At 40.8% G+C, this 22,321-nt stretch overlaps 8 non-coding genes across 8 annotated transcripts; 5 read left to right on the forward strand and 3 right to left on the reverse strand.

Moving 5' to 3' along the window:
- Positions 1 to 1,613: 1,613 nt before the first annotated feature.
- Positions 1,614 to 1,687, reverse strand: TRNAI-AAU (transfer RNA isoleucine (anticodon AAU)). The gene has a single exon. It is a non-coding gene; the product is annotated as a tRNA-Ile (tRNA).
- Positions 1,688 to 6,399: 4,712 nt separating this feature from the next.
- Positions 6,400 to 6,473, forward strand: TRNAT-AGU (transfer RNA threonine (anticodon AGU)). The gene has a single exon. It is a non-coding gene; the product is annotated as a tRNA-Thr (tRNA).
- Positions 6,474 to 10,292: 3,819 nt separating this feature from the next.
- TRNAV-AAC (transfer RNA valine (anticodon AAC)) lies at positions 10,293 to 10,365 on the forward strand. The gene has a single exon. It is a non-coding gene; the product is annotated as a tRNA-Val (tRNA).
- Positions 10,366 to 12,079: 1,714 nt separating this feature from the next.
- TRNAS-CGA (transfer RNA serine (anticodon CGA)) lies at positions 12,080 to 12,161 on the forward strand. The gene has a single exon. It is a non-coding gene; the product is annotated as a tRNA-Ser (tRNA).
- A 432-nt stretch (positions 12,162 to 12,593) lies between these two features.
- TRNAR-ACG (transfer RNA arginine (anticodon ACG)) lies at positions 12,594 to 12,666 on the forward strand. Its single transcript has one exon. It is a non-coding gene; the product is annotated as a tRNA-Arg (tRNA).
- Positions 12,667 to 13,450: 784 nt separating this feature from the next.
- On the forward strand, positions 13,451 to 13,523 carry TRNAK-UUU (transfer RNA lysine (anticodon UUU)). Its single transcript has one exon. It is a non-coding gene; the product is annotated as a tRNA-Lys (tRNA).
- A 692-nt stretch (positions 13,524 to 14,215) lies between these two features.
- Positions 14,216 to 14,289, reverse strand: TRNAI-AAU (transfer RNA isoleucine (anticodon AAU)). Its single transcript has one exon. It is a non-coding gene; the product is annotated as a tRNA-Ile (tRNA).
- A 1,671-nt stretch (positions 14,290 to 15,960) lies between these two features.
- On the reverse strand, positions 15,961 to 16,033 carry TRNAF-GAA (transfer RNA phenylalanine (anticodon GAA)). Its single transcript has one exon. It is a non-coding gene; the product is annotated as a tRNA-Phe (tRNA).
- Between the last annotated feature and the right edge of the window lie 6,288 nt (positions 16,034 to 22,321).

The raw sequence follows: 22,321 nt of genomic DNA on the forward strand, positions 1-22,321 counted from the left end.
AATGTTTTGATTGTATTGACCTTCTAGAATTTATCACAAATGGGAATATCAGTCCTATGTATACTGGTCCACTTCTGTTAAAGGGAAACAAAAGAAAAAAGTCTATCAGGGTCAAGTATGAACATTGCCTTTCAGAACATGCCTTCTTGGAACCAATGCAAATGCATTTTGTAATGCAAACTCTTTTGTAACAAGTACAAAAACCATTTTTAATGAAAATGGCAAATTGGAACATTTGATAGTAAGGACTTTGATATATTTGCATATTGGAGACCGCAGTAATAGATGGTGAGAGAAGGAAAAGAGTTTTTCTACCTGCAGACTCTTTGGGAATGAAGAGAATAAGTGCTTGAAGAATAAGAATGAATAAGAATAAATACCAGCAGTATTTTTAAAGAACAATTTAATTAAAATAATCCATCCATCCAAACATCCATCCCTGAGAAAAAATTAAAAGCTTCCTTCCGAGAGCAAATAATGGAAATGTAATGCTAGTGATAAATGAAAGGCATATGACCTTAATAATGAGCTAGAAAAAAACTCAATGTGAAAAATATCTACATGAACCCAGGGAATAGTAATGAATAAAGCTTTCCATGAACAAATGAGAAACTAGGTCTGAGGTGGAAAAAAAAATGAGCTGATGCTTAGGACAAGTAGAAAAAAAATATACATTGAATTTGGGAATGAATGTGGTGTGAGAATAAAATGGACCTGTTTTTTAAGGTTGCTATGCAATACTTCAGTTCTAGTTTTTCAGAACTTTCTATTTAGATATCACAGGTGTAAATAAAATCTTATTTAGCCATTATTGTGGACCAAAGACTACTTATGTGTTTTAAATGAATTAACATATTTAAACATAACTAATTTATGAGGTGAATACTACAATCATTCTCGTTTTACAAATAACCGAGGACAGAGTTTAGAGTCAGCATTCTGATGATTTAACCTTACGGAACTTCCTTCTCATTGTCACTAAACTGCTCCTTAAAATCGGTGTTTATCATTTTCTTAGTGGATGGCCATAGTCTGAGGACCCTCCTATTCTAAAAGCCAACTTTGTAGCATCTTGATTTATACCCCAGGATATTAATTGCTTCAATTTCAATTAATATTAATCTCACCACTAATAGTGAATATGTGACATGGATCTGAAAACTCCTATCCCAGGTAAGGAAAACTCTGAGCATCAGCCACGTGCACTGTATTATTATTGCAGGGCAATTCTTTCTAGCAATTTTACTGTATTATTTAGTGATTCACTTCCTTCTCTTGGTTCCCCAATAAGGAAAGGAGATATATTGAGAGCAAACACCCTAGAGACATTGATTTTTTTTTTTCCTCTCTCTTTTTCCTCTGATTTTTTTTTTCTCTCCAAGAAACAGTTTCCTTACGGAAAACAAAACGAAATGAAATAAAGAAAGAAAGGCCCTCTGTTGTACCTTTTAGCTGCCAGGTCTCTGCTATCGTTCTGCTTTGTTATTTGGAGTGGGATCTGTTCACTCCGCCTAAGCAGGTTCTAGAACCCACTAGCAAGGAAGTTTGCAGGCCCTCCTTCTCTGCAAAGAGGTTCCAATGCCATCTTTAAGAACAAAAATCAAAGACAACCTTGGCCCGTACGGGGATCGAACCCGCGACCTTGGCGTTATTAGCACCACGCTCTAACCAACTGAGCTAACCGGCCAGGATAATGTGCTCGCCCTTCAAATTACAAACGACACTTAAACAGCATTGTTTTGCAGTTTACGGTGAGAAGAGTGAGTTGCTTCCATTCTTTTTCTCGTCTTTCCTCAGTGGCCGAGAAAATGGATGAAAAAGCTTCTCATTCTGCCTCAAGAAAGTGTCCTTCTTCCGGAAAAACTAAAAGGTCTCTCAAACTTCGGATTCTGACCCAAGAAGATTCAGGCCTACGTCCTTAGGCAGAGACCGCGACGGGTGCATCACGGAAACGACCACGAAGCCTCCAGAGGCCTCGAAGGACTCGACTCCGGCGCGCAAGATCCAGATTCCTCTCTACTCTTGGAGATCCTAAAGCTTCCCTCGGAAGCCTCGAATCCCATGAACCTGAACCCTGTCGCCGCCTGGCCTCTGGGTGGTTTTACCGGCCCCGCCACCCGAAATCCGCAGCCCCAGGTATCCGGCTCCGAGCGCAGGAATGTGAGTCTTGGTGTTGCAGTGTTGGTTATCAAACACGTGGTGGCGCCCGACGGACAGGCTGCGGCAGCGGGCGCGAAAGAACCTTGGGGATGGGAGGGGCGGAGGCCGGGGCTGGGCAACTGTGAAAAGAGGCAGGAAACCCCATTCGAGAGGCTTAACTGCGAGGTGAATCCTGCGGGCAGAGGTCAACCCAGAGAAGGGCCGGCAGAGGAGCTAATTCCCTATTCGCCCTCTGCTCTTTTCTGGATTCTACTTCTTCCCTCCTTTCCAACACGACTGTTCCTGTTAAGTTGGGGATAGTAATGTTTTTAGAAGTTAACTGACCTGTGTTCATGGGGTCCTCAAGGCAAGAATACTGAAGTGGTTTGCCATTTCCTTCTCCAGTGGACTGAAATCAGATTGATTATATTCTTTGCAGCTGAAGATGCAGACGCTCTATGCTGCTGCTAAGTCGCTTCAGTCGTGTCCGACTCTGTGCGACCCCATAGACGGCAGCCCACCAGGCTACCCCATCCCTGAAATTCTCCAGGCAACAACACTGGAGTGGGTTCCCATTGCCTTCTCCGGGAGACTCTCTATACAGGCAGCTAAAACAAGACCGGCAGCTGACTGTGGCTCAGATCAAGAACTCCTTATTGCAAAATTCAGATTTAAATTGAAGAAAGTAGGGAAAACCACTAGACCATTCAGGTATGACCTAAATCAAATCCCTTACGATTATACAGTGAAAGTGACAAATAGATTCAAGAGATTAGATCTGATAGAGTGCCTGAAGAACTATAGAGGTTCACAACATTGGATAGGAGGCAGTGATCAAGACCATCCCCAAGAAAAAGAAATGCAAAAAGGCAAAATGGTTGTCTGAGGAGGTCTTACAAATAGCTGAGAACAGAAGAGAAGCTAAAGGCAATGCAGAGTTCCAAAAAATAGCAAGGAGAGATAAGAAAGCCTTCCTCGGTTATCAATGCAAAGAAATAAAGGAAAACAATAGAATGGGAAAGACTAGAGATCTTTTCAAGAAAATTAGAGATACTAAGGGAACATTTCATGCAAAGATGAGCACAATAAAGGACAGAAATTGTATGGACCTAACAGAAGCTGAGGATATTAAGAAGAGGTGGCAAGAATACACAGAATAACTATACAAAAAATATCTTCAAGACCCAGATGACCTTGATGATGTGATCACTCACCTAGAGCCAGACATCCTGGAATGCAAGGTCAAATGGGCCTTAAGAAGCATCACTATGAACAAAGCTAATGTACATGATGGAATTCCAGTTGAGCTGTTTCAAATCCTAAAAGATGATGCTGTGAAAGTGCTCCACTCAATATGCCAGCAAATTTGGAAAACTCAGCAGTGGCCACAGGACTGGAAAAGGTCAGTTTTCATTCAATCCCAAAGAAAGGCAATACCAAAGAATGTTCAAACTGTTGCACAATTGCACTCACCTCACATGCTAGCAAAGTAATGCTCAAAATTCTCCAAGCCAGGCTTCAACAGTACATGAATCCTGAACTTCCTGATATTCAAGCTGGATTTAGAAAAGGCAGAGGAACCAGAGACCAAATTGCCAACATCCGCTGGATCGTTGAAAAAGCTACAGAATTCCAGAAAAACATCTACTTCTGCTTTATTGACTATGCCAAAGCCTTTGACTGTGTGGATCACAACAAACTGTGGAAAATTCTTCAAGAGGTGTGAATACCAGACCACCTGACCTGCCTCCTGAGAAATCTGTATGCAGGTCAAGAAGCAAGAGTTAGAACCAGACATGGAACAACAGACTGGTTCCAAATAGGGAAAGGAGTATGTCAATGCTGTATATTGTCACCCTACTTATTTAACTTATATGCAGAGTACATCAGGTGAAATGCTGGGCTGGATGAAGCACAAGCTGGAATCAAGATTGCAGGGAGAAATATCAATTAACCTCATATATGTGGATGATACCACCCTTATGGCAGAAAATGAAGAGGAACTAGAGGAACTCTTGATGAAAGTGAAATAGGAGAGTGAAAAGTTTGGCTTAAAACTCAATATTCAAAAAGCTAAGATCATGGCATCCTGTCCCATCACTTCATGGCAAATAGATGGGGAAACAATGGAAACAGTGAGAGACTTTATTTGGGGGGGGGGGGCCCAGAATCACTGCAGATGATGACTGCAGCCATGAAATCGAAAGACGCTTGCTCCTTGGAAGAAAAGCTATGACCAACCTAGGCAGCATATTAAAAAGCAGAGACATTACTTTGTCGACAAAGGTCTGTCTAGTCAAAGCTATGGTTTTCCAGTAGTCATGTGTAGATATGAGAGTTGGACTATAAAGAAGGCTGAGTACCGGAGAACTTATGCTTTCGAACTGTTGGAGAAGACTCTTGAGAGTCCCTTGGACACCAAGGAGGTCAAACTAGTCAATCCTAATATAAATTAGTCCTGAATATTCATTGGAAGGACTGATGCTGAAGTTGGAGCTCCAATATTTTGGCCACATGATGCAAAGTTCTGACTCACTGGAAAAATCTTTCTCTGGTGCTGGGAAAGATTGAAGGCAGGAGGAGAAGGGGACAACAGAGGATGAGATGGTTGGACGCTCCAGGAGTTGGTGATGAACAGGGAAGCCTGGGGTGCTGCACTCCATGTGGTGGCAAAGAGTCAAACTGAACTGAGGCACTGAACTGAATTGACCTGTTTGCATATGTATCTAGGTATATTACATAGTTTCTTTTGGACATGCACTGCTAGTAAATAAAGTTCTTAATATAATACTTGGTATTCACTTTTTTTTTTTTTCCTGGAAATGGGAATCATACTCTTTGGCTGGCTGAATCTGTCATTTTTTCTTGCTTTCCATTTCACTAAAACTTTGCTTTTAATATCATACATATAAATGATTCTTCTGGCCCTTCAGCACCTTTCACTAACTTTGTGCATCTTTTAATCAACTTGTAGATGTCTTCATTTGTTTTGTTCTTTGGTGAAAATTCTGTAAGTTTGTATAGCAGAATATTATTAGTAGTACCTGACATTCTGGTTCTACTCAGTTATGGTTAAGTGGTTTTTTAGATGGTAGACTGCAGTCACTTGCTTTGTGTTAAAGATCAGTTCCCTGGGAAATAAACATTGAGATGGAGATGGAGATGCCAAAGCAGTGACCCAGGGGAGGCTGCAAGGCCAGCTGCAGGGCCAGAGCTTGCCTCCTCCTCCACCCCTACCCACCACCCCCGACCCCCACCCGCCTGCTTCTGCTGATTCATCGCAGCTCCAGCTGGCAGCAGCCTTTTCTGGGGATGGCTGCTGCTGAAATTCGTCAGAGATAACCAGTTGCTTCTCCTTGAGCCTGGTGTAAGATGGTGTTAGAGTTTTATTGGGATCACTCTTAGAATCGATCACAATGAGAGAGTGAAGGAAACAGGATTAGGAAGAGACAAAAGTTGAACTTGATGTTGTAAAAGAAGCCTCAGTTCAGCTTACCAGGTATCTGAACCTGAAATGGCCTGTTAGTAATATTCTGAATTCAGGCTGGATTTGAGCTACACTCAAGGGTTGGTGTACTCTTGAGCAAGGTTTCCTCTTTTCTGTTGTGGATAGCGCCCAGAGTAACCCAGCCGTCAGCCATTAGAAGTCAACATTCCTGAAGTGGAGAAATAAGTGCAACCATTCTGGAGGGTGATTTGACAGGTGCATCACACCACTGTTCTTTCAGAAATCTTGTGTCAGATATATGCTTTTGACCAGTATCTTTGACCAGGAACCCCTGCTTCAACACACTAATATAGAAGAGAGCAGGTGTGGCTAAAATAATATGATGGCTAATAGAAGATCATTTCATTTTTTCTTTTGGGCTTCAACAAAGGTCTCTGACACACACTCCCCCACCCCCTAACGCTTCATACAATCCCCAGCCCCCACCCCACCCACCCCCTCCCCTGTTTGCCAGAGTTTATAATCGAGTTGAATCCAGTGGTGTCCACTCTGAAACAATTTCTCGAGGAGATAGTCATCTTAATCTAGTACCTGTATTTATTCTTCCAAAAGAACATTTTTCTTTGGTTTTGACTGACACAATGTTGCTTCCCTCCCCTCCCCCCACCCACCGCCCCCCACCCCATCCCCACCCCCACCCCCACCCCCACCCCCACCCCATCACCTGGCAAACCAGTTTCTAAATTCGTTATAGCGGAGAGACATATGAAATTATGTTCAAATAGAATGTAACTAAATCCTTTGCCAAGATGGGCTCCGTGGCTTAGCTGGTTAAAGCGCCTGTCTAGTAAACAGGAGATCCTGGGTTCGAATCCCAGCGGGGCCTGTGGGATTCTTATCCTGTCTCTGGTTTTTGCGATTTTAACCTCATAGAAAATATTTTTCTCTAAGTGAATAGAAACTAACTTGAATTGACACTGGATGAATATCCTAATACTCGGGACTTAAGCTTTGCTTGGGGAAAAAAGGGGTACTTTGTAGAAGAGGACAGAGGTAAAAGGGCAAATAATATCCCGAGAAGCATTCCCGACACATAAGATCAGAAGTAATTTAAGGACTCCCATTATTTGTCTGAATCATGACATTAGCAGTGGATAGGTAGCCTAGCCTAGCAGAGGTTTGCCCTTTTGTCTAACTATTGGAATCAAGTGAAGGAGATTCAACAGCTTTAAATACATGCCCTTTCAGATATCCTTTAGATTTGTCTGATTACTAGAGAGCTTTAATTATGTTTTTGCAACCTCAGATACACTTGGAGTAGGGTTGGCACTCAAGTTTTTTGTTTTATTTTTAAATAGACTATTAAGTAGCTAATGGCTTTTCTAATTTCAAGGTAATATGTAGGAGTATTAGTACCAAGCATCTTTAAGGAACAATGGATAGGGTAGGAAGACAGAGACCCATGGTCAGAAGTGATTAGTTTAAATCTTCTGTCATTGAACCTTTTCTTGCTACTCACCACTTCTAGGAAGCCTTCAATTTTCCTTTGCATTTCTGCTCTTAGCCTCATCCTAAAGAAGGTAGGGGGGAAAAGAGAAAGGGCGAAAAAAAAAAAAAAAAGCACCTAATGTAAATGTTGAATTGAGTACTGTAATAGCTGTTTCTACTTTTCAAGTGATTCTGTACTCTAGGTCATCACTGAAGTTTTTGAAAAGAGACGAATATGGTTAGTGACAAAGAAGAATGGTTAGTGACAAAGCATATAAAGCATCTAGAAAGAGTTTAGAAACAAATGAAGTCTTACACTTTTTTCTAGACAGATTTTTACATAAAAGTTCTGATAAAGACATTAAGTCCTAGAAACAAAGATGTTTCTGCTTGTCTGCAATTTCTTTTGACATTCTAAGATATATCTTAAAATAATTAGGCTTTACAAATGTCCACTTCCCCATACTTAGTAATGTGCACAAAATTCTACAGGCAATGACTGCACCCTAGGTACCTTCTTGCTTCTCATTGTCACGGCCTAACAGATTATTTACTCCTTTTTTGAGCATCTGGGAATGCAAATATGTCAGAAGACTGACATATTAAAGAATCTCTTAAAATGGAGTCGAATCTAATCAGTGAAATCCTGTACCTCTAGAAGTGTTCAGTACTTAATAGGTCTAAATGATGGAAGGTTGTTATTCTATAAAACAGTTGTAAACAAGTCATGGACATTCTCAATTGTGTCTTTGTTAAAGGGACTTCTCCCTAGTTGAACTACTCTTTCTTTCTTGACCTACCTTATTCTTCATTCAAACTTCCTTCCCCATTAAATGTTCTCTGGCTTGGGATCCTCAAATGGACAGCTCCTCTTTTGTGCTCTGAGGGTACAACTGACATTGTCTTAAGCCAGCTGTGTGGTTCTTTCTTCTTCATGTCCAGGTATATACTTCCCATGTTGGACACTGGATAAAATTTGGTGAGCAAATTCAAATGGGATGTCCCTTGAAAAGGTGGAAAAGTAAGGCATGGTGATGAGGGAAAATGTTAGAGATAGAGGAGTCTCTGGAGCTGACCCTTCCTTGGCTGCCTGCCTGGAGCTGATCTTTCAAAATATCTATGTCTGAAAGAGGTCTCTGCCTAATTTCAAACTCACATTTCCACTGCCACCAGGGTTTTACATGAGTACCACTGGCACCATACACCATGAACTCAACTGATCATTATTTCCAATGGAAATCTATGATTAAACTTGACTCTTCCTGCTGCCTTACCCCACCAATCAAATTATTACAGTCTTCCTGATTTACATTCAACATATGTGAGATGTTTTTCTCTCTGTTCATCTACTTGGTTCTTATTTGGACCTTCTTCACTACAATCTCTAACAGCCTCCTCCTGTTCTCCCTGTCTTCAAGACTGGCCATCTGAAGTCATTCTCAACCCAGAAGACATATATCTCTGGCTTAAAATATAAAACATCATTTCCTCCCTAAGATTTCCCAGTCTTAAACCTTTTTTCATTTTCTAATATATGGATTTAAACCTATATATTTTCCTCTAAGCACTACTTTAGTTGCATGTTGTATTTTCATTCTTTCAATTCTAAGTATTTTCTAGTTTCCATTGTGCTTATTATATTTTACTTAGAAGTGTACTGCTCAAGTTTCCCAGTATTAGAATTTTTTTAGTTATCATTTTGTTATTGACCTCAAGTTTAATTCTGTTATTGTCAGAAAACATTTTTTTAAATTGTTTGAATCCTTTTAAATTTATTAAGACTTGTTTGGAGGGCCCTTTTTGTTTTGGTTTATGTTTAATGTGCACTTGAAAATAATGAGAATTCTGCTGTAGTTGGATGTTCTGTGTGATAAATGTCAACTAGATCAAGTTGAGTAGTTACTAGCTATGGCTCATCTTCTCAATTCCTGCTTATTTCCCCTTTTCTGTAAGTTTCTCATCAGCTACTAAAAGTGATCTTTAAATTCACCAACCATAGCTCTGCTTACTGTCGTTCTTGTTTTAGTTTTCTCAGTTTTGCTTCATATAAGAATTGACATGTCTTCTTGCTGAGTTGATCACTTTATCATTATGAAATGTTCATCTTACTTTTTATTTTGATGTCTTCTCTGTTTGTAAACCAGGTTTCTAATGGTTGGTGTTTCCATAGTTCCCCGACACTTTATTTTCAACCTGTTGTCTTATTTTTCAAGTGTATTGCTTGTAAGCAGGACACAAAAGGCTCTTGTTTTCCTTTATTTTACTATTTAGCCAGCCCATTTATGCCTTTTAATTATTTATTCCATTTACATTAAAAGCAATTATATATATCTGGGTTTAAGTTGACATCATTATTTATTTTCCATTTATCCTACTTGTTCTCGGTTCCTCCTTTTCTACCTTCCTTTGAATTAATATTTCTTATTCCATTTAATCTTTATTTCACCTAAGATGTAGTATCATTTCCCTCCAGCTGCTTTTAAGATGTTTTTAATCTTAGTTTTTCAAGAATTTAAACATAATTTGGCTAATTATAGTTTTCTTTATGTTTATCCAGATTGTTATTTGCTGAGCTTATTCAATCAATGAGTTTGCCACGTTTCCCCCCACTGAGCTCTAAGTACACTTAAGTTTAGAGCATTTTAATATATGTAAATCACACTTTAAAAAAATAAATAAACCTTCAGTGTATATGTAGATGACATCTACACTCCAAGAATTAAAGATTAGTCTCCACTCCCTCTCTTATCAGATTCAAATTGAAATATACCTTCCTCTGTTTGGGAGGCACATCCATCTTGCCTTTGATCTGGCCCATACATCACCATTTAGTCTTATTTCTTTCCACGTCTTGCTTCAAATGCTTGGATTCTCACCCCCTCAACCCCAAAGATTATTCCTATTTCGTTCAGTTCCCAACAACAACAACAACAAAAATTCCCTTACTAACCTCTAACCATCATACTTCTTTTCATCTATTAAGTCTTAGAATTGGTGTCATTTTCTCTTGGAAGCTTTCAAGGGCATTCCAATTTTTTGGCTGTTCAAGCAGGCTTTTCTGAACATTATGGTAGATATGTTTGGTAAACGCATTTCTACTTGTATTTATTATTGATTTAAAAAAGAAAAAAAAAACCGAAGAAAGAAAAATGGAAACATTTCGAAGACCTAGGACAAGAAAGAATATTGACCTCTACCTGTTCACGCCTCAGGCCTGGTTTCCGTAGTGTAGTGGTTATCACGTTCGCCTAACACGCGAAAGGTCCCCGGTTCGAAACCGGGCGGAAACACGCTTCTCCTCGGTGTTGTTTATCATTTCCGCAGAAGATCTCTGTACATTGTTTTTGCGGTACCAGACTTCAAAACATATACCACATTTGCCCTTCTCTTGAGGCCCAGGGGTGTAAAACGAAAAGCTGTCCGGACGCCCTCTGCTCTAAAGCCCGGGTTTCCCCTTCCCCACCCGTTCTTTCCCCTTCTGCACTCGGCGTCCTCCTGCTGGAAGGACCGAGGGGCCAACCTGGGGTCAACCGGGGAGACCTCTGCTGCACCAGGCCTGCGCCACGCGGGCGACACAGTCTCCCTTGAACCAACGGGTTTTCTGCAGAGTTTCTTCTGACCTTCAGAGAGAGAAAAGTGCTTCACTTCGAAACCAGACAGCGATCTCACAACTGTTCAGTTATTATTACTCCTATTAGTACCATCCAGTAGTTCCAAAGCTCATCAGGCGTAGATTCGGAAAGAAGAGTTGTGGGGAGCAGTTGGGATGGGGGGATGGATAAGAGGAGATTCCTGTCCTCAAAAACTCCCCGGGTATCTGTACTGGAGAAAGAAGGCTCTTACCTGCATATTTGGGAGCGCCCTTCCTCTCCGTTCCCACCACCCCAGAAAGATCCTCTGGGACTGTTTCTTCGTAGGGCTAGATTTTAGGCTATTCAACCACAGTGGAACATGCCAGACCCGCCCCCCCCTCCCCCTGTTCACACACACCCCCTCCCCCCCCTCCACACACACACACACACACACACACACACACACACACACACACCCGGTTCTCCCAGGCCCAGGGCGGACTCCCGGCCCTGGCTGTTGAGGAGAGCCTCCTCTTCAGCGGAATCAAACTCGACGTTCTCCTAAAACTCAGCATCTGGCATCCAGCTCCACCCTAAGTGGGAGGCCAGCAGGCAGAAACGGTCTTGGATGAAAGGAAGGATCTTGAGCATTCCTGAAATCAGTTACGTGCCAGCAGTTTGAGGGGTTTCCCAGAAATAAGAAAGGGTTGAAAAGTTTGGTGGCTTGTTTGTGTGTATTTCATGATATATTTTGCTAAAAGTCACTTTAGAGGGATGGTTTTCCTTTTGGAACGGGCATGACACAAGAAATAGCATGTTTCCACTTGACCCACATTCAGGGAAATGACACTTTTTTTTTGTCTCCAGGTGTTCAGTTCAGTTAACAACCGCGCCTGCGTTCAGTGACCACATGGGGGCGACAGAGACTGGGCTCTCCGGATGGGAAGCTAGGTCCCAGAATTTGCCCCCAATAGTCCAACCAGTAGACTAACAGGATTCTATCTTTCTGATGTGAATTCTTTCAGACTTATTGGGGGAATTTAACTGACTTTTTTCCTTAGAGGTTAAGTCACACCAGATCGCATATTCTGGATATTTTGACTAAAGGCAAAAGGAGACAGAAACGAGATGAAGCTTTCTTGGAGCAGAGCTGCGGCAGTTGGAAGGGTGATACGTTTTTCATATCTAAATACATTTTGAAGGTAGAACAAAACAGTTTCCTCACATCCACGGAATGAAAGAAAATTTGAAGTAAAGAATATTGCCAAGATTTTTTTTCTGCCTAAATACCTGAAAAGTTGAAATTGTCGCTAAGTGAAATATGCAAGCTTGTGGTTGGAGAACACTCAGAAACCAGTGATCCTCTTCTCTTCCAGCCTTGCGGGGAAACGATACTGGTTTTCAGCTGCATGAATAAAACCTGTCCTGCTGAGCTGTGATGGCCGAGTGGTTAAGGCGTTGGACTCGAAATCCAATGGGGTTTCCCCGCGCAGGTTCAAATCCTGCTCACAGCGTTCTCGTTTTCGGTGTATCCTTGACTCTTCAAACTTCCAAATAATTTACTGCCGTCCCACGCAGCATGCATGCAGAAAAATCCCTTGAAAGGCAGTTCTGACATTTTTAAAGAGAGTGGGCACTGCCAGCTTAGAGTTCCAGAGTTCCCTCTCAAAGTCTGAGCCTCTGTGAGCATCCAGAGCCCAGCCTACCCACTGTCTACAGGAGGCTTGGATCACGCTCAAAAATACTGGCTTCGTTGAGGTGATTTGTTAAGTCTGTAAGAGTGATCACATGAAACCAAATCAGAAAAGAAATCATGCTTTCCCGTAGTCATTGTAGTCTCTGGTTTTAACCCCTTACTAGATTTTTAAAAATCAATCATTTCTTTGGTTGGCATGAACTGCGGATAACGATGAAAATATGAACATGAGGGTTGTCCAAGGCAGCGAGGGCCAGTGGCGCAATGGATAACGCGTCTGACTACGGATCAGAAGATTCTAGGTTCGACTCCTGGCTGGCTCGTTAGGCTGTGTTTTTTTTTCCCTCTCTCTAGGTACCCTTTTCTAAAGGATACGGAAACAAGTTTTTAAAGTCCTTCGAATGTATTTTCGTGGAACTCATCCTTCATTTTCTGTCCGTTGAGTCTGAAAGAGATTTCAGAATCATCAAGGGACCCATCCAGAAAGCTTTTCTTCCTACTTTTCATCACTTCTTGAACTTGAGAAAAGTGACTGAAAAAGACCATTGGAAGGGAGGTTTTTACATCAACGAAACTTGAAAAACGGGGAAAAAATTTTTTCCCTACCAGTATCTTCTACATCAGTATTTCCCCCCCCTCCTCCCCACCCCGCCCCCTCCCCCCCCCCCCGCCCAGAGTGAGGGAAGAGTCCTCACTCTGAAGACCATCCTGCAAAGCTCTTTCCTCGCATGCTGCTGCTAAGTCGCTTCAGTTGTGTCCGACTCTGTGCGGCATAGACGGTAGCTCACCAGGCTCCCGCGTCCCCGGGATTCTCCAGGCAAGAATACTGGAGTGGGTTGCCATTTCCTTCTCCAATACATTAAAGTGAAAAGTGAAAGTGAAGTCGCTCAATCGTGTCCGACTCTTTGTGACCCCATGGACTGCAGGCTACCAGGTTCCTCTGTCCATGGAATTTGCCAGGCAAGAGTACTGGAGTGGGGTGCCATCGCCTTCTCCGCATAGCTACTGACAAAAAGAGACATCTCCTATGGAATTGCTGAGTCAAGAAGTGTGGTAGAGATGCGATGCAGAAGGTCTTTTACCTCAGGAAGGGTCTGGTTTTTGTGAGCCCGGATAGTTCAGTCGGTAGGGCATCAGGCTTTTAATTTGAGGGTCCAGGGTTCAAGTCCCTGTTTGGGTGTCTCTATTTTGCTTCCCAGGTGGCGCTAGTGGTAAAGAACCTAACTGCCCGCACTGGAGACATCGAAGACGCGGGTTCCATCCCTGGGTCGGGAAGACTCCCTGGAGAAGGGCCTCCAGTATTCTTGCCTGGACAATCCCCAGGACAGAGGAGCCGGCGAGCTAGAGTCCATAGGGTCGCAGAGTCTAACACTACTGAGGCGACTTAGCACACACACCCCTGAGGCCCAGTTGGTGCTCTTCATCCCCGGTATCTACCCCACCAGCCGGAAACGTCAATCTTAGGGACATACGTAGGAGCTGGGAAACCGAACCTCAAGTGGACAGAAGAACCAAGAGGAATACCCTCCCCACTATTTTTTAAAAGATGAGCGTGTAAGGAAGGCGCGGAAAGGTAGCTTTGGAGCGGCATTTCCAAAGAGAACAGACTTGCCTCTTTCTCTGCGTTAAGGCAGAACAGAGAGGCTGGGGGAGATCACTGCCAAGTGAGGGGCAATTCCTCAAACTAAACCAAAAGAGAATCGTCATAGGTGGCTAGATTTCCGAATGTGTAACTTGTATTCTCGCTCTGCACCGCAGGTAAAGTTCACAGCCACGAGGGAAACGTTTAAGCTTCTGGACCTTGGATTATAATAACCGTGGGTTGTAAAGGTCCACCCTGCCGGTATCATAAGTCCAAAACTAAACCAGGAATGGCCCGTACGGGGATCGAACCCGCGACCTTGGCGTTATTAGCACCACGCTCTAACCAACTGAGCTAACCGGCCACCACAGGAGTGCCTGTCTTTATGAAAGTAAATGTTTACATTTTTGTTTTAGTCTAAAAAATTATTTAAAATGATAACTTTCTTTTATCCCTCTCCCTCAGACCACATTCATAGACTATAATGAGGAATCTATACTATTTCAATTCTTCATATTTGGACTAGAAAATCAACGGAGAAATTTTTGTGCAGTTGAGCCTAGTTTATTTGTAGAAAAAGCACTGTAATAAGATCTTCAATCGTGGGTGAAGGGAGCCTTCTGTTTTTAAAAGCATATCCCTACTGGATCACAAATTGCAAATAATTTGTAACTTAGAGACCTAATGTTTTCAAATTGGTATTAAAATTTTCACCCAGTGATACAGTGAATTCTCTGTGTCACTCATCTTCCATTTTGCGAATGGAAGAATCCAAGCACGAGGTTGGAGAAGATAGAGTGAGATGAGCTCGTTGGCCCTCGAGGAGGCTATAGTTTGTATCACCTAAAGTTGAAGGAATCTCCTGCAGCCTCGGGAAATGTCCCTTTACATTTCCTGGGGTTGCATTGGTGTTTTGTTTTGTTTTGTTTCCTACTTTTTGAACTTTCCTGCTGACCGACCCCTAGTTAAATTTTCACTGAATATACATTTAAAGCTAAATGAATCAACAAGTAATGATTTTTGTTGAATTTTAAGCCGATGCTGGTGCAAGGGAGAAGTGTGAGTTGCTCGTGGTTGGTTAAGTATTTAACAGTCAAAGGCTCAAGTCCCGCCAGTCTTCTAGGTTTTACTTCTCTAGTCTTCAAGAGCTCTTGTCCTGGTAAGGCTTGCTGCTGCTGCTGCTGCTGCTGCTGCTGCTGCTGCTGCTGCTGCTGCTGCTGCTGCTGCTGCTGCTGCTGCTAAGTCGCTTCAGTCGTGTCCGACTCTGTGCGACCCCATAGACGGCAGCCCATCAGGCTCCACCGTCCCTAGGATTCTCCAGGCAAGAACACTGGAGCGGGTTGCCATTTCCTTCTCCAATGCATGAAAGTGAAAAGTGAAAAGTGAAATTGAAGTCCCTCAGTCGTGTCCGACTCTTAGCGACCCCATGGACTGCAGCCTACCAGGCTCCTCCATCCATGGGATTTTCCAGGCAAGAATACTGGAGTGGGTTGCCATTTCCTTCGGTGCTCAAAAGTCACAGAAACGAAATCTGTTAATTCTTGGGCAGTCCCACGTCCTCTGTACTTTTCAAAATCAACTACCTTCCGGCTTTTGAGGATTCTTCTACATTCTAAAATGTATGTATAGACCCCCTAATGTTCACTCAGAAAGCCATCGCTAAAGAATGAGCGTGTTTTAGCAATTTGAACTCAGAAAGAATTACTGTAAATAAGGGACAATTGAAATTGCTCGTACCCTGATTCTTATAGATGCCTTTAATAACATCTAAATAAATACATAAATATAAAGCACTAAGTGTTTTGCTTTAGGTTTTCTTCCCCTCTTTACCTTAAGGAATTACTGCTAGTTGTGGAAGAATTACTGTGTATAGGCACAGAATTACATTTTGCCATAGAAATTAAGGGTAAATGTATGCAACTCCTCAGTCTATAAAGGCATTATAGACTTATTATATTGTATATTTGAAGGCAATGGACATTTAGTTTGACTTCAGTATCTCATAGTTCGCGTTACAAAAGGCTAAGAAAACAGTTGCCGAAACCCGGGATTGAACCAGGGACCTTTAGATCTTCAGTCTAACGCTCTCCCAACTGAGCTATTTCGGCCACTCGTTGGGCACTACCTTGTCAACTACTCTCTTTAAATAGTCTTTTCTTAACTACTTCCTCCATTTCAGAAAAATGTAAGAAAACCTTTTGTTTTCTAAAAACATAACACACTTCCCCTTTCAAAAACAATTGTACTAACAACAAAAAAATAAGACAATGGGGAAACATCTCCAAATTTCCTGAGTATGAAAGGAGGAACAAAAGAACAGTGGTAAAAGAAAATTTATGTATATGAACTGGAGAGAGCCAAAGGGGTGTGGTGATTTATAGCTTCCTGTTGGAGTGGTAAGCTTCCTAGAACTCAAGACAACACTGTTTGAGATCATTTCTAGCCTGATGCTTAAATATCTTCTATTCTTTCAGTCATTTTTATTCCTTTCTATTCTATTAAAGTATGTCATATACTTTTAAGGGCACAGCATGATGATCTCTACAAGTTTACACCCCTTGGTCACCATGCATGCTCCCTCATGTTCCCTCTCATTTGTTTTTAAACTTTATACTTATTGAATCAAATAGACTCTGCATTCTTATAAGTCTGGCTTCTTTCACTCAATATTGTCTTTGAGATTCATCTGTTTTTTCTTAAAGCGGTTAAAAGCAGTTTGTTCCTATTTATAAACGTTCATTTTATGGTTGTACCACAATTTACGTATCCACTCTAATGTTGATAGGCATTTGGCTCTCAATTTGTGGTTATCATAAAAAGCACTGAACTTTCTTGTGCATAGTTTCAGATGAACATAATCATTGATTTATTAGATAGATATATAGGTGTAAAGGTGGAATTGGGGGTCTACAGGATATGTGTGTGTTTAACTTTATTACGTGCTGTGAAACTGTTTTCCAAATGTAACAGTTCACACTACTTACTGAAAGCAACCTATGAGGCTTCCGGTTGCTTCACAGTCTAGCCAATACTGGATATTGTCATTTTAATTTTCGCTACTTGGGCCAGAATGTAGTTATAGTTTTTTGTGAGTTTGACCTCTATTTTTGATGATTATGATATTTTACATCTTCCCATATGTTCTTCCCTATTTAAGAAATTGGGTTGATTGCCAGTTTTTAAAAAATGATTTGTAGTTCATTTCTTGTTCAGTCATTCAGTTGTGTCCAACTCTGCAACCGCATGGAATGCAGCCCTCCAGGCTTCCCTGTCCTTCACCATCTCTTGGAGCTTGCTCAGACTCAAGTCCATTGAGTTGGTGATGCCATCCAATCATCTTGCCCTCTGTTGTCACCTTCTCCTGCTGCCTTCAATCTTTCCCAGCATCAGGGTCTTTTCCAATGAGTTGGCTCTTATGTGTTGTGAGTACAAGTCCTCTGGCAGATATGTGTTGCAAATATGTTCTCCCAATTTGTGGTACATCTTTAGCTCTCCTAATTTTGTATTTTGAACTTTTTAATTTTAATGAAGTCCAACTTATCAGCCTTTACAGTTAGTGCTATTTTGCATCCTAGTTCAGAAATATTTGCCTACACTAAAGTCATGAAGCTGTTCTCCTATGTTTCTGTCTAGAAGTTTAAGTATTTTATTTTTAACATTTAAGTTTATATTCCATTTTGAATTTATGTATAGTGTGAGTTAAGTATTAAATTCATTTTCTTTAATATATCATTTCAATTAACCCAGCATTATTTATTGAAAAGTCAATTTTCCCCCTACTGAATTGCACTGTCTCCCTATCATCAAACAGGGAACTGTATATGTATCTGTTTTTCCCTAGACTTTCTATTCTGCCCCATAGACCTATGTTTGTCTTTACACTAAAATGACACTATCTTAATTTCTTTAACTTAAAATTAAGTAATAATATCTTGCAACATTATTTACAATAGCCAGGACATAGAAACAACCTAGATAACCATCAACAAATGAACAGATAAAGAAGTAGTGGTACATATATACAATGGAGTATTACTCAGCCATAAAAAAGAATGAACTTGAGCCAGTTCTAGTGAAGAGATGAACCTAGAGCCTAGTATACAGAGTGAAGGAAGTCAGAAAGAGAAAAACAAATTCATATATCAATGAATATGTATGGAATATAGAAAAATGGTGCTGATGAACCTATTTTTAGGCCAGCAATAGAGACACAGACATAGAGAACTTGTGGACACAGTGGGGGAAGGAAAGGGTGGGAAGAATTGAGAGAGTAGCATTAAAACATATACATTACCACATATGAAATAGATAGCTGGTGGAAATTTGCTGTACGATGCAAGGAGCTCAACCTGGTGCTCTTTGATAGCCTAGAGCTTCGATATGGGGCAGGAGGTGGGAAGGAGATTCAAGATGGAGGGGACATATGTATACCTATAGCTGGTTCATGTTATTGCAGGCAGAACTGACACAACATTGTAAAACAAATATCCTCTGATTAACTAAATAAATTATTTTTAAAATTAAGTAATATTGTCTGATAATACAGGGCCTCAGTTTTGTTTTTCTTACTTTGGATTGCCATAGCTATTCTGGATTTTTTAATTTTTTTAACTTATTATTTTAAAATTATTATTTCAATATAAATGACTGAGGCTCAGATCATGAACTCCTTCATCAAATATATATTTTGTAAATATTTTCTCCAGTCTGTCATTCTCTTTCCACGGGCTTTCACAGGCAGAAAATTTTAATTTTAATGGACTCCAATTCTTCAATTTTTTCTCTTTCACAGATCATATTCTTGGTATAGTATCTAAAAAATCATTTCCAGGGACTTCCCTGGTAGTTCAGTAGCTCGGACTCCCTTCTCCCAGTGCACAGAGCCAGGGTTCAGTCCCTGCTGGGAGAATTGGATCCCACATGCCACAAATAAGACAGTCAAATAAATAACTAAATATTTTTTTTTAAGTCATCACCAGGAGTTCCCTGATGGTCTAATGATAAGGATTCAGTGCTTTCACTACCCTGGCTCAGGTTCAACCCCTGAGCATGGAATTGAGATCCTATAAGCTGTGTAGTGTGGTAAATAGTTATCACCAAACCTGAGATCAGCTATGTTTTCTCCTATGTTATCCAGAAAAGTTTTATATTTTACATTTAGGTCTGGCCTGTAATCTGCTTTTGAAATGGCAACCCACTCCAGTATTCTTGCCTGGAAAATCCCATGAACAGAGGAGTCTGGTGGGCTATATATAGTCCATGGGGTTGCAAACAGTTAGACACAAATGAGAGACTGAGTGTGCCTGCACATCATCTACTTGAATTAATATTTGTGACATAGGATCTATGTCTAGATTCATTTTTATTTTGCATGTAGTTTTTTCTGAATTATTTGTTGAAAATATAATTTTTTGTTAAGTTGTCTTTGCTCCTTCATCAAAGATCAGTTGACTGGATTGGTTTAGGTCTATATCTAGGTTCTTTATTCTGTTCCATTGATCTATGTATTTATTCTTTCACCAATACCATACTGTCTTGATCACTGTAGTTTTCTAACAAATCTTGAAGCTAAATAATGTCAGATCTCCAACCTTTTTCTTCAGTGGTGGTGGTGGAGGTTTAGCTGCTAAGTCATGCCCAACTCTTGTGACTCCATAGACTGTAGCCCACCAGGCTCCTCTGTCCATGGAATTTTCCAGGAAAAAATACTGGAGTAGATGGCCATTTCCTTCTCCAGGTTGTTAACTTCAGTATCCTGTTGGTTATTTTGAATCTTTCAATATACTTTAAAATCAGTTTATCAATATACATAATATAACTTGCTTGGTTTTTTACTATATCCTCCAAAGAACGGGCTCATTTAATCTAAGTAATCAAATTTGTGGGCTCACCTGACCATGGAGCCTGCAGACCAAAACTACTGAGACAGTGCTGCAACTACTGAAATGCACATGCCTAGAGCCAGATCAAGAGAAGCAACAGGAGAAGCCACCAAAAAAAGGAAGCCCACACACAGAAATGAAGAGGAACCCCAGCTCACCACAAGCAGTGAAGCCTCCAGGTAGGAACAAAGACTGAGGGAAACCAAAAATATATAAATGAATAAATTGTTTCCTAACAAAAATGGAAGAGAGAGACATAAGAAGATGAGAATCAGAGAAGATGTGACAAGGGAAGCAGAGATTAGAGTAATGCAATTGCTGTCTTTGAAGGTGAATGGGGTACAGAGTTAAGGGATGTGGGCCACCTCTAGAAGCTAGAAAAAGCAAGAAAAAGAATTGTTTAAGAGAATTTCCAGAAGGAACACAGACTTGCCAACAGCTTGGTTTTAGCCCAGTGAGAGCCTTTTTAGACTTCTTATCTACAAAACTGCAAGACAAGAATTTTGTGCTAAGCCACTAAGTTTCTGACATGAGAGCAATTGTACAGTAGTTTGAATATTCTTTGGCATTGCCTTTCTTTGGGATAGGAAGGAAAACTGACCTTTTCCAGTCCTGTGGCCACTGCTGAGTTTTCCAAATTTGCTGACATAATGAGTGCAGCACTTTAACAGCATCATCTCTTAGAACTTTAAATAGCTCAGCTAGAATTCCATCACTTCCATTAGCTTTGTTCACAGTAATGCTTCCTAAGGTCCACTTGACTTCACATCCCAGGATGTCTGGCTCTAGGTGAGTGAGTGACCACATCATCCTGGTTTTCCAGATCATTAAGACCTTTTTTGTATAGTTCTTCTTGTGTATTCTTGCCACCTCTTCTTAATATCTTCTGCTTCTATCAGGTCCTTGCTGTTTTTGTCCTTTATTGTGCCTATCTTTGCATGAAATGATGGTATTTCCAATTTTGTTAAAGAGATTTCTAGTCTTTCCCAGTCTATTGTTTATCTCTATTTCTTTGCATTGTTCACTTAAGAAAGCTTTATTATCTCTCCTTGCTATCGTCTGGAACTCTGCATTCAGTTGAATATATCTTTCCCTTTCTCCTTTGCCTTTCGCTACTCTTCTTTTCTTAGCTATTTGTATGGCCTCCTCAGACAACCACTTTGCTTTCTTGCATTTCTTTTTCTTTGGGATGGTTTTGCTCACCACCTCCTGTACAATGTTACGAACCTCCGCATCCATAGTTCTTCGGGCATTCTGTTCATCACATCTCATCCTTTGAATCTAATTGTCACCTCCGCTATATAAACATAAGGGATTTGATTTAGGTCAAATGGCCTAGCAGTTTTCCCTACTTTCTTCAATGTAAGCCTGAATTTTGCAGTAAGGATTTCATGATCTGAGCCATAGTCAGTTCCAGATCTTGTCATTGCTGACTATATAGAGCTTTGCCATCTTCGACTGTAGAGAATATAATCATTCTGATTTTGGTATTGAATGGTGATGTCCATGTGTAGAGTCTTCTCTTGTGTTGTTGGAAGAGGGTGTTTTCTATGACCAGGGCATTATCTTGCCAAAACTCTGCTAAACTTTGCCCTGCTTCATTTTGTACTGCAAGGCCAAACTTGCCTGTTACTCCAGGTATTTCTTGACCTCCTACTTTTGCATTCCAGTCTCTTATGATGAAAAGAGCATCTCTTTTTTTGGTGTTAGTTCTAGAAGGTCTTGTAGGTCTTCATAGAATCATTCAGATTCAGCTTCTTTGGCATTAGTAATTAGTAATTGGGGCATAGACTTGGATTACTGTGATGTTGAATGTTTTGCCTTGAAAACAAACTGAGTCTGTCATTTTTGAGATTGCACTCAGGCACTGCATTTTGGACTCTTGTTGACTATGAGGGCTACTTCATTTCTTCTAAGGGATTCTTGCCCACAGTTGTAGATATAATGGTCATCTGCATTAAATTTACCCATTCCTGTCCATTTTAGTTCACTGCTAGCAAGGTAATGCTCAAAATCCTTCAAGCTAGGCTTCAGCAGTATGTGAACCAAGAACTTGCAGATGTACATGCTGAATTTAGGAAAGGCAGAGGAACCAGAGATCTTATTTTTTTGGGCTACAAAATTACTATGAACGGTGACTGCAGCCCTGATATTAAAAGACCCTTGCTCCTTGGAAGAAAAGCTGTGACACACCTATACAGCATATTAAAAAGCAGAAACATTGCTTTCTGGAAAAAGTCCGTATAGTCAAACTCATACTTTTTCACTTCCTAATTATCTCACCATGCTGGGCATGACCCAAGATGCTGGGAGGAAAAAGATCAAGTCCCTATTCTTATGAAGCTTATCTTCTAGTGGATGGAGACAGATACAAGGCAAATAAATTTTAAAATATGGAAAACAAAACAAAAGTCATGGTTCTTCCAATAGTAAGGTATGGGTGTGAGAGTTAGACCATAAAGAAGACTGAGCACCAAAGAATTGATGATTTTGAATTGTGGTGCTGGAGAAGAC

Source organism: Ovis canadensis, chromosome 20, assembly GCF_042477335.2.
Source record: "Ovis canadensis isolate MfBH-ARS-UI-01 breed Bighorn chromosome 20, ARS-UI_OviCan_v2, whole genome shotgun sequence".
NCBI lineage: Eukaryota > Metazoa > Chordata > Mammalia > Artiodactyla > Bovidae > Ovis > Ovis canadensis.